At 33.4% G+C, this 9,132-nt stretch overlaps 1 long non-coding RNA gene across 1 annotated transcript; it reads right to left on the bottom strand.

The window, feature by feature from the left end:
• Nucleotides 1–2,686: 2,686 nt before the first annotated feature.
• On the bottom strand, nucleotides 2,687–4,531 carry LOC127738908 (uncharacterized). Its single transcript, XR_008000213.1, has 3 exons — nucleotides 4,420–4,531; nucleotides 3,174–3,257; nucleotides 2,687–2,779 (listed from the first exon to the last, which is right to left on the bottom strand). It is a non-coding gene; the product is annotated as an uncharacterized LOC127738908 (long non-coding RNA).
• Nucleotides 4,532–9,132: the final 4,601 nt, after the last annotated feature.

The following is a 9,132-nucleotide window of genomic DNA, read 5'->3' as shown; positions in this document are numbered from 1 at the left end:
CAAAAAAAAACCCCATTTAAATTGATATCTAAACGGCAACATACAGTTTCAACAATTGACAGGGAACTACACAATTTCAAACTTTAAATCGTTCCGATATAAAAATAAAGAAGATGTGGTATGATTACCAATGAGACAACTATCCACCAAATTCAAATGAAGTAGATTATTTGCTTTGTATCAATCTCATGAATTAAGCCCTTTTCAACTGATTTTTATAGTTTGTTCTTATGTTGTAATGTTACACCACTGTCCCAAGTTAGGGGAGGGTTTGGCTCCAACAAACTAGCTTAACCACGCCACATTATATATGTGCTTGTTCCAAGTCATGAGCCTGAAATTCAGTGGTTGTCGTTTATCAATGAATGTTTTTCATATTTGTTTTTTCTTTATTATCTTATATAGGTTTGATCTTGGGATGTGCCGTTGCTTCACTATCACAGGCTAGGAAGGCTAGGGAGGGTTGGCGCCTTCAAACATGTTTAACCCAGCCACATTCTGTATGTGCCTGTCCCAAGTCAGGAGCCTGTAATTCAGTGGTTGTCGTTTGTTGATGTATTTCATATTTGTTTTTCGTTCATTGTTTTGTACATCATAAATCAAGCAGTTAGTTTTCTCGTTTTACATTTGTCATTTCGGGCCCTTTTATAGCTGATAATGCGGTATGAGATTTGGTCATTGTTGAGGGCCGTACGGTGACCTATAATAGCTGTAATGTCATTTGGTCTCTGGTGGAGAGTTGTCTCATTGGCAATCATACCACATCTTCTTATTTTTCTAGATGTAAGGAATTATATGCAACTATTAATAATAATCTATATTAAAAATTGTGAAACAATGGTTGATATATACAAAATAACTAATGGTTTGCTTGAAATAAATTCTCTCCGAAAATTTCGTGTTAATTGATGACGTCATGTGTTAAAACAGTGATTGGCCAATCAAATAGGTATATACCCATTGACTGGATTATCCAATTACTATAACCAGAGACATATAAGACGTGTATTATATGTCTCTGCTATAACTCAAGCCACAGTTCCTCCTAAGGTTTCGATTTTACAAAATGCTCATTTTGAAATACGCACATAATTATTCAAATGTGATCTTGTAGATTATTTATAGTAACGGGTTAATCATATTAATAAGTGATATGCTAAATAATCATAGTTTGGATGTTAAAGGAATTAAATGAACAATCTTTGACATTTGATTTTATTTTTTAACGTAGACTCTACCCTCATTTTTTTTTCTCATTTCATGACTTCCGGTAAGAATTTCATCGTAGCCAGACAGATGTTAAAGTAGGGTTTGGCGCCCACAAAATGTTTAACCCGTCACATTCTGTATGTGCCTGTATCTTGTCAAAAGCCTGTAATTCATTGGTTGACGTTTGCTGTTGTATGTCGTATTTTTTTATTTGTTTGTTGTTTTGTAAATAAATCATGCTTTTGGTTTTCTCGTTTGAATTCTTTTACATTTTGTCACGCTGTAACCTTTAATAGCTTGCTATGTGCTGTGGGTTTTGTTCATCGCTGAAGGCCGTATGGCGACCTATAGTTGCTAACATCTAACGTCGTTTGGTCTCTGTATGATAGTCCGAGTCGTCTCATTGACAATTCTTAACACAGTCGGGTGAATGAAAATTATCTTGTAATTTTCAATGTCGCGTTACTGTTTCGTTTCTAGTCCAAATTTATTTATTATTCAAATACAGTTTTCAAAATATGCACGTGGTTCATATATACTTCTATATTTGTAATTATGTACTAGTTTTATATATATATATCTTACTATACAAATTCTTGGTATATATGTAAGCCTCATATCTATGTCCAGTCTCAAATATGTGTCCTTTCCTCAAGTCTATACCCAGCAAACAATATTACGTCATAATTACGTCGTGACAATGTAATTTTTTCGTCGCATTGACGTCAGGTTATTACGTTGTATTTACGTAAAAGTGTATGGTTTTCTTGACGTTGTCACAACGTCATACATCAACGTTGCGGTGACGTAAAATTACGTTTCTACAACGTTATTCCTGACATTACAACAACGTTAATATCACGTTATATCGACGTAATATACTTGCACTTTTATATTATGCTATATAATTGGCCTAAAAATGATCATCTATATATATTCTATGGTCGGGTTGTTGTCTCTTTGACACATTCCCCATTTCCATTCTCAATTTTATACATAATATCAACTGTGTTTGTGACCATGAGGTGACCTCTGCAGGATGATACATGTTGGTGTCAATTCTCAGAAGGAATTTGTATATCCGGCATTATCATCATCTGTTTTTATTACATTATAAGCAAAACATTTTTTTTTTGTGTAGCTTTAATCGGATTACTGTTTCAGTAATTTGGATATTACAGAAAGGAATTGTATTGTATTTTGGGGCCATCCATAGCTGACTGCCTGTTCGTATGCAGTTCTTGGTAGTTCCTGCTTGTAAAAATTATATGCATTTGTCATATATGTTACTCTATAAATGGGATGTTCGTCCTGTCCCCCTAAACCCGCCTTTGATTAGTATCAATTTCTCATTTAGCATGTTCACGTTCTGAATATGTATCTGACTAGCTAAACACCCACCCATGAAAGTTTTAAAAAAACTAAAAATAAAAAATAAAAGATGCATGTACTAGTATATCAAAAAGTGAAGAATTAATCGTTAACTTTGTTTATTCTAAACTACTGAACGTTGCTTCTGGGTCCCTAGCATGTCCGGCACTGCTTCTTGTACCCTCTTAGCAATTGGTTCCTGCAATGACAATAAAAAACTTATTTGTACAAAAACTGAAATTGTAATTATTCTATAGGTCTAGTAACATTATTGCAAATAAATACTAGATGTAGCTGTGTGTGTAAGACGTGACTTTCCAAATCTCTTTGAAGAACACATAAACCACATAATTATATATTCAGTTAAATACGTCGTGTGCGTTTAATGTTACCCTTTATTGTCTAAAAAGAGCGTCTTGATCTTCACAATACTAGTTACAAATACATATTTATAATAACAATTTCGTACTGAATTCAAAAATAACCAACTTTAATTTTCAACATAGAATACAACATGTACAAACAATAATAATTTTGTTTAATAATCCCAAATTGAAGGTTGCACTATACGGGGTAAATGAGGGAATTCTTACCTTATAGCGTGTTCCGCCTGGTTTCTCCAATCAATTCCTCGACATCTGATGCCCTTGCTGACGGGTAGTTCTTCATGTAAGCCTCTACAAAAATTGACATTGATAAAATTTGCATAATGATATTTAACATAATTTAAAAAAAAAAAAACCTTATCAATTATAATAACAAAATATATTTATTTATTGGTAGTATAAGTAAATACTTTTAATAAAATAAAAAGCAGCTGTTCTTATATACATTTAGGACCGTCAATCTGATACTATATTATACCAATAGTCCCAGCGTCTATGTGATATATCAGATATACTATATATATATATAAACTTTACAAAAAACCGGCAAAATAACAAATTCACAATATTGCCGGCGCCGGAAAAATAGCAATTGCTATTGAATTATGCTATTTATAGCTCACTTTTAATAAAAAAAATATTATAATCAAATCATAATCAATGTTTCGCCGGCAAAAAAGCCACTGCCAAAATATAAAAATTTAAATATAATTGAAAATTAAGATCAATAAATGTACGTTTTACATTTACAAATTTGCCATATGATAATAAGAGGAGCAGTGGTATTAATTTTTTGTTAATTATATTGTCCCTTGCGAAAAATATAATGTTGATTTTAGTAAAAAAAAAAAGTCATGTTGCTATTATCAGTTTCATAAAGTCTCTTAAGGGAACATTTATGTTTTGTATTCCTTCATTCTAAATTTTTATCGGTTCTTTAAGAGTTCAATACATATGACAAACTATCTTGTAAATACACTGTGTCTGTTTATACATGTTATAAAGGAAACATGATCTGGCAAATAAATAACACTGTGATAGCTTGCTATCCTGACCTCAATTAGAATCAAGTTAGCTGCACGTGTGTAAGGTTTCTGCAGACGAAATTTACAAAAGTTAATGAATACATGTTAAGTGTTACACTAATAAAATTATAATATAAAGCAAGATATATATGTAAAACACAATTAAATTCCTATTTTCTAAAACGGTTTTAGATATTACATCATGCACGTGTAAAACCAGAACAGTGGTGCGATATAAATATATATATATATGTAGGTCAGATACATTTAAGATTGGTTCAGTTTTGAATTGTTTATTGTTCATTTATATACGATAGTAGATAAATGTTTATCGTGTAGTATATATTATTCTGTTCCTATATAATAGAAACTTTCTAAAAAGTGAGAAAAAAACAACAGTGAAACAATACAAAGATAAATTTACTTACATTGAATCTGAGTGCAGTTCGAAAGAGACGTGGCTTCCTGAATGGCGGCTAAAATTTCATACACAATCGCGACACAGTCGCACCCATTATCTGGGTCAAAATTCAAAACAGATGCGCGTATATATATATATAGAGAGAGATTTAAAACTAATCAATATCGTTCAATAGTTCAATAAAAGAACAGAAAAAAAGTGAAATTTAAATTGAATACAACAAAAGAAAAAAAAAAAAAAAACAGAAAAAGAAGAAATTTTGCTATAATTGTATATTTTAGGAATGTCAATAATTACGTCGCAACAACGTTTTAATTACGTGATTTATTTGATCGGATACAGTACATATTGCAGTTATTTATTTCTTATTTTTTTTATTATTGCAATGTATTATTGATGACAAAAACATAGTTCCTCTTTTATAACAGCGTAAAAATCAACTTAATATTTTATCGACCAAAAATATGACGACGTTGCTATAACGTTACAGATACGTGACAGATGCGTCGCAATATGACATTGCAACAACGTAAGATGGACGTTATTAAAAACAATAACAACGTTGTCCTGACGTCTCTTCTACGTCGTATCTGACGTGACGTAAAATTACATTCTCACAACATTGCAACAACGTCGTACTAACGTAACGTCAGTCATGACCTTCCAGCGACCAATACATAACGTCGCAAGGACGTCGTGTGTTTCCTGGGTATCCTATTCTATACTGCGTCATAGACGTCACAAATCTATGTCCATTCTATTCTCAAATTTGTGCCCTTTTCAACAAGTCATGCGCTGTGTTATGTGTTGACGTCAGAATTTTCAAGATTTCCTCGAGGAAATATGTTTGCTGTCAAAAACATCATAAGACCAAACATTAAAATATATTTGTGTCTTTTTCTTTGTTTCGTATTTAGTATGTTTGTTAATTGATCTTAGTTGAATTATGTGTTGTGTGCTGATCTGATGAGTTAAACTCTCTCAAAATAATGTTTACACAGTTTTTTATAATGTGTTGTTACACAACGGTCCTAGATTATGGTAGGGCTGGGCGTTTTAACCCGGACGAACCCTATATTTACCTGTCCCAAGTCACGTCTTTTTACATTAATCATGCAATAGTTGTTGATTAATAATATAACAATTGAAGCCTTTGGTTGAGATCAATACGATGTTAGATCGACCTAGAGAAGCATATCGACCTCGGACTTTGTCTTCAGTCAATATGCCTCTCTTAGGTTGATATAACCTCGTATCGACCTCTTACAATAGCTATAATTGTATAATATTTTTACAAATATTCGTATGATAAAAAAAATTGTATTATTATATTTACTACATTCATGTTCAATATTCTCTTGTGACAATCTGCATTCTGTATTCTTCATAAACTATTATATATTCTCATGTAATTTACTCCAAAATGATGTTTGTAATGAAAGTGGGATTACTCAAATTATCATGTCGAAAAAGGCATACCGTGAAACAGTATCGCCGAAGTATACAACTCATAAATTAAGAATATAAAGGCTTTACTGGGTAACATAAATATGGTCATCACGTTCTTATGCATTCCTGTTGTAAAAACCTTACTTAAGCCGGGGTCAAACATTCACGATTTTTACTGCCGTCCTTGATAGGACCATTCCCGATTAAAATTTGTCAAAAATCTGATCAAGATCCTGTGAATCGTGGCTGGAAATTCAAACTTTAATTAAAATTTGTAAAAACATTTATTTAATCACGACAACAATCAGATATTGTTCAGAAAGCGTCCAAATTCAGCCGTTTCCAGCCGAATTTGTCCCGATTATTCCGTTCTCAATCCGATTCTAATCCGATTTGTATCTTTTGCATGGTAAAAAAAAATCCCGAATCTGTCCCGACAGCGTCCAGATTCTGCCGAATGCGATCCGACAGAGATCAGACAGTGACCAGACAGTGAACCGACGCTGACGGAAGATATCCGTTAGAAAACTGTCGCCATATTCGGGATGATTAGGTACTGTCGGAGCGCATTCCTATCACAGTCTGCTGTACTGCATTACAAACGGCTTTGTCTGGACTCAGTCGTATCGTGTTCTGTAATTGTCGGGACTCTGACGTGGGTATTATTGCCGAATTTCATATTAATAACGGGACTGTTCCGAAACGGTTTCAGCAAAGACGGTTCGTATTCGGCAAGATCTGGATGCAATCTGCAGAAAAACAGCAATGACAAATTTCTCCAGATCATGCCCGTTCGCCAGGACACCGTCCAGAAAACACAGAACACTGTTACGATTTTGATCCGATACAGCAGAATCTGTCACGACATAGTCACGATTGTAATCTGACTAGACAAAATCGGCTGAGTTTCCCCGAATGTTACGGGACGCACCTAACTGTCGGGGGTGCTTGTCCGACCTCTCCGGACCATTCACGATCCGTAAGAATCTGTTACGAACGTATACGACTGCCTTCAGACAATGATAGAACATTCCAGATCATTGAGGATAGTAATCCGACTTTTTCACCTATCGTGTCTAAGCGCTGTCTGATCTCAAACGGGAGCCATAATCGGCACTGTGTGAACGCCACATTACGGAATTTTGTAACTAAACGCTCTTGAACTTCGTACTTTATTTGGAATTTTAACTTTTTGTTTCGAGCGTCACTGATGAGTCTTTTGTAGAGACAGCGGGCGTCTGGCGTACAAAATTATATATAAGCCTTGTATCTTTTGAGTTTATTTTTACGTAGAGCGTTCGTTTGGTTCTGCAACGTCCGCGATCGGAATGGAGACTTTAAATCCGATGCCTCGTGTAGGGTAAGTGTCACGCTCTCTACATGCACGATTAAGAACAACTGCAACAACTCTATTAGGGGTCTGTTTGTGGCCTGTTGCAATGATACATTCTGTGCTCCTATCCCTATATATGTATTTCTGGTCCCTATATGTATTTCTGGTATAGTTCTCAATCAGGTTAACTATTATGCTTATGTATTTCACATCAGGTTATGACCGCAAAATTTGTCTATGTACACAAAAGTGAGAGCATTGTTTGGCTTAAACGTTCACTGAGATGTATACTTTGAATTACCCATCATGTTTGTATTTAAGTTGACCTACACAAAACGACACAATAAATGACCATAACTTGTAAGTAACCACGAATTTCCAAGAAGTACATTTGTTACGCTACAATTTTTTCAAAATCATATAATCTTTATCGTGAAAATATACAATAGCACATAGTTGAGAGGGTGAAATTGCAGATTATTACCCCGAAAAAAACAATATTTGTCAACCGTTCGAAGGGAACCTAGAAAATTTCTATTAAAAGTATTTATACCTTATTTAGTGTGCGAAATCGTACTGTTTTTTGTATTCCTGATAATACATGTGGACGGAATAAATAAAATGTTTTTTCTCTTCATTTGCACAAACTATTGATTATAATACATGATTGGCCATCAATTTTACAACATGGTTTTATTGCCTCTCTTCCATTCAGTGACCAGAGTTTCGGAAACAGTTAGAGCAGGACAATAACTTTTATTGTCCCAACTTTTCGAGAAAAAAACTCAATAAAATTGTTGATTTTTCAACTTTGTATTATACTAACATCAGTTGGCAAATGTCAAAAGTGATAAAACTTGTATAAAAACGAAAATTCTTTAAAAGGATAGATTAAACTTCTAAACACAAATCAAAGCATATCTAAATTACCAATCTTAAGTTTTTTATAATAAGAATGCTTAATACACAGTTTAAAAAAAAAATATTGATGGAGAAAAGATTTTACATTTAGGAATCTGTTAACTGACATGACAAAAATAAAAAATCTGGTATTTACATTTGAACACAAGAAGATGACTTCTAACATTCTTAATATGTTAGAAATATATATGTTGATTTCATTTTCTTTCGTCTGCATTGATCAGTAACCTCCAATCTCTTTATTCTAATATGATTATTACATGTATGTTTCATAATAATCCCTATTTTTGATTTGCTGACAACTTTCGAGAGGCATTTCCATTTCAGCATTCATGACATCACTGCCTCACGAGACAACGTCACAATAGTACATACAGGAAAACAAACGAGATATAGTATACTGATGACGTTAATCTTGCATAGTCCCTAAAGGCTCTCGCTTAATGATGACCTATAGTTGTTAACTTCTATATCATTTGGTCTCTGGAGGAGAGTTGTCTCATTGGAAATCATACCACATTTAATCTTATTTTTATATATAATACGAAAGATGACTATTCAAATCATCATTACCCGCTGAGATATGTCGCGTTTGCATTTGATAAGATTCCTATATATAGAATCACCTGCTCGATCGGCGATGCATAGCAAAAGATGCTTCAAGTTGCCTCGTTCACTCAATAACGCGTTTGAAGTTTATGCAATTCTATTATTTTCACTTCGATAACAAGATATTATAGACCCGAAATTAAAAGAAAAAACGATATTTCAACTTGAAATTTGAATCATAAACATTATCTCATCAAAATTTAAATTTCCTTCGCAAATATTTGAAAACTAAATTCTTGTCCCAGAAACGTGTTGCCAATATTTGTCATCAATATCTGCAAAATAAATGAGACGACATTGTTCTAAGACACGGTATTTTCTCAATCCTCGACTTGGTTAGATTTTCTAATGATGTGCACTGGCTTTGCAAATAAATTCCCTTTGTATAATTTCAGTTTTACCTATTTA

The sequence above is a fragment of the Mytilus californianus genome, unplaced genomic scaffold (assembly GCF_021869535.1).
Source record: "Mytilus californianus isolate M0D057914Y unplaced genomic scaffold, xbMytCali1.0.p SCAF_4, whole genome shotgun sequence".
Taxonomy (NCBI): Eukaryota; Metazoa; Mollusca; class Bivalvia; order Mytilida; family Mytilidae; genus Mytilus; species Mytilus californianus.
This window is presented reverse-complemented; position numbering and strand designations above follow the sequence as displayed.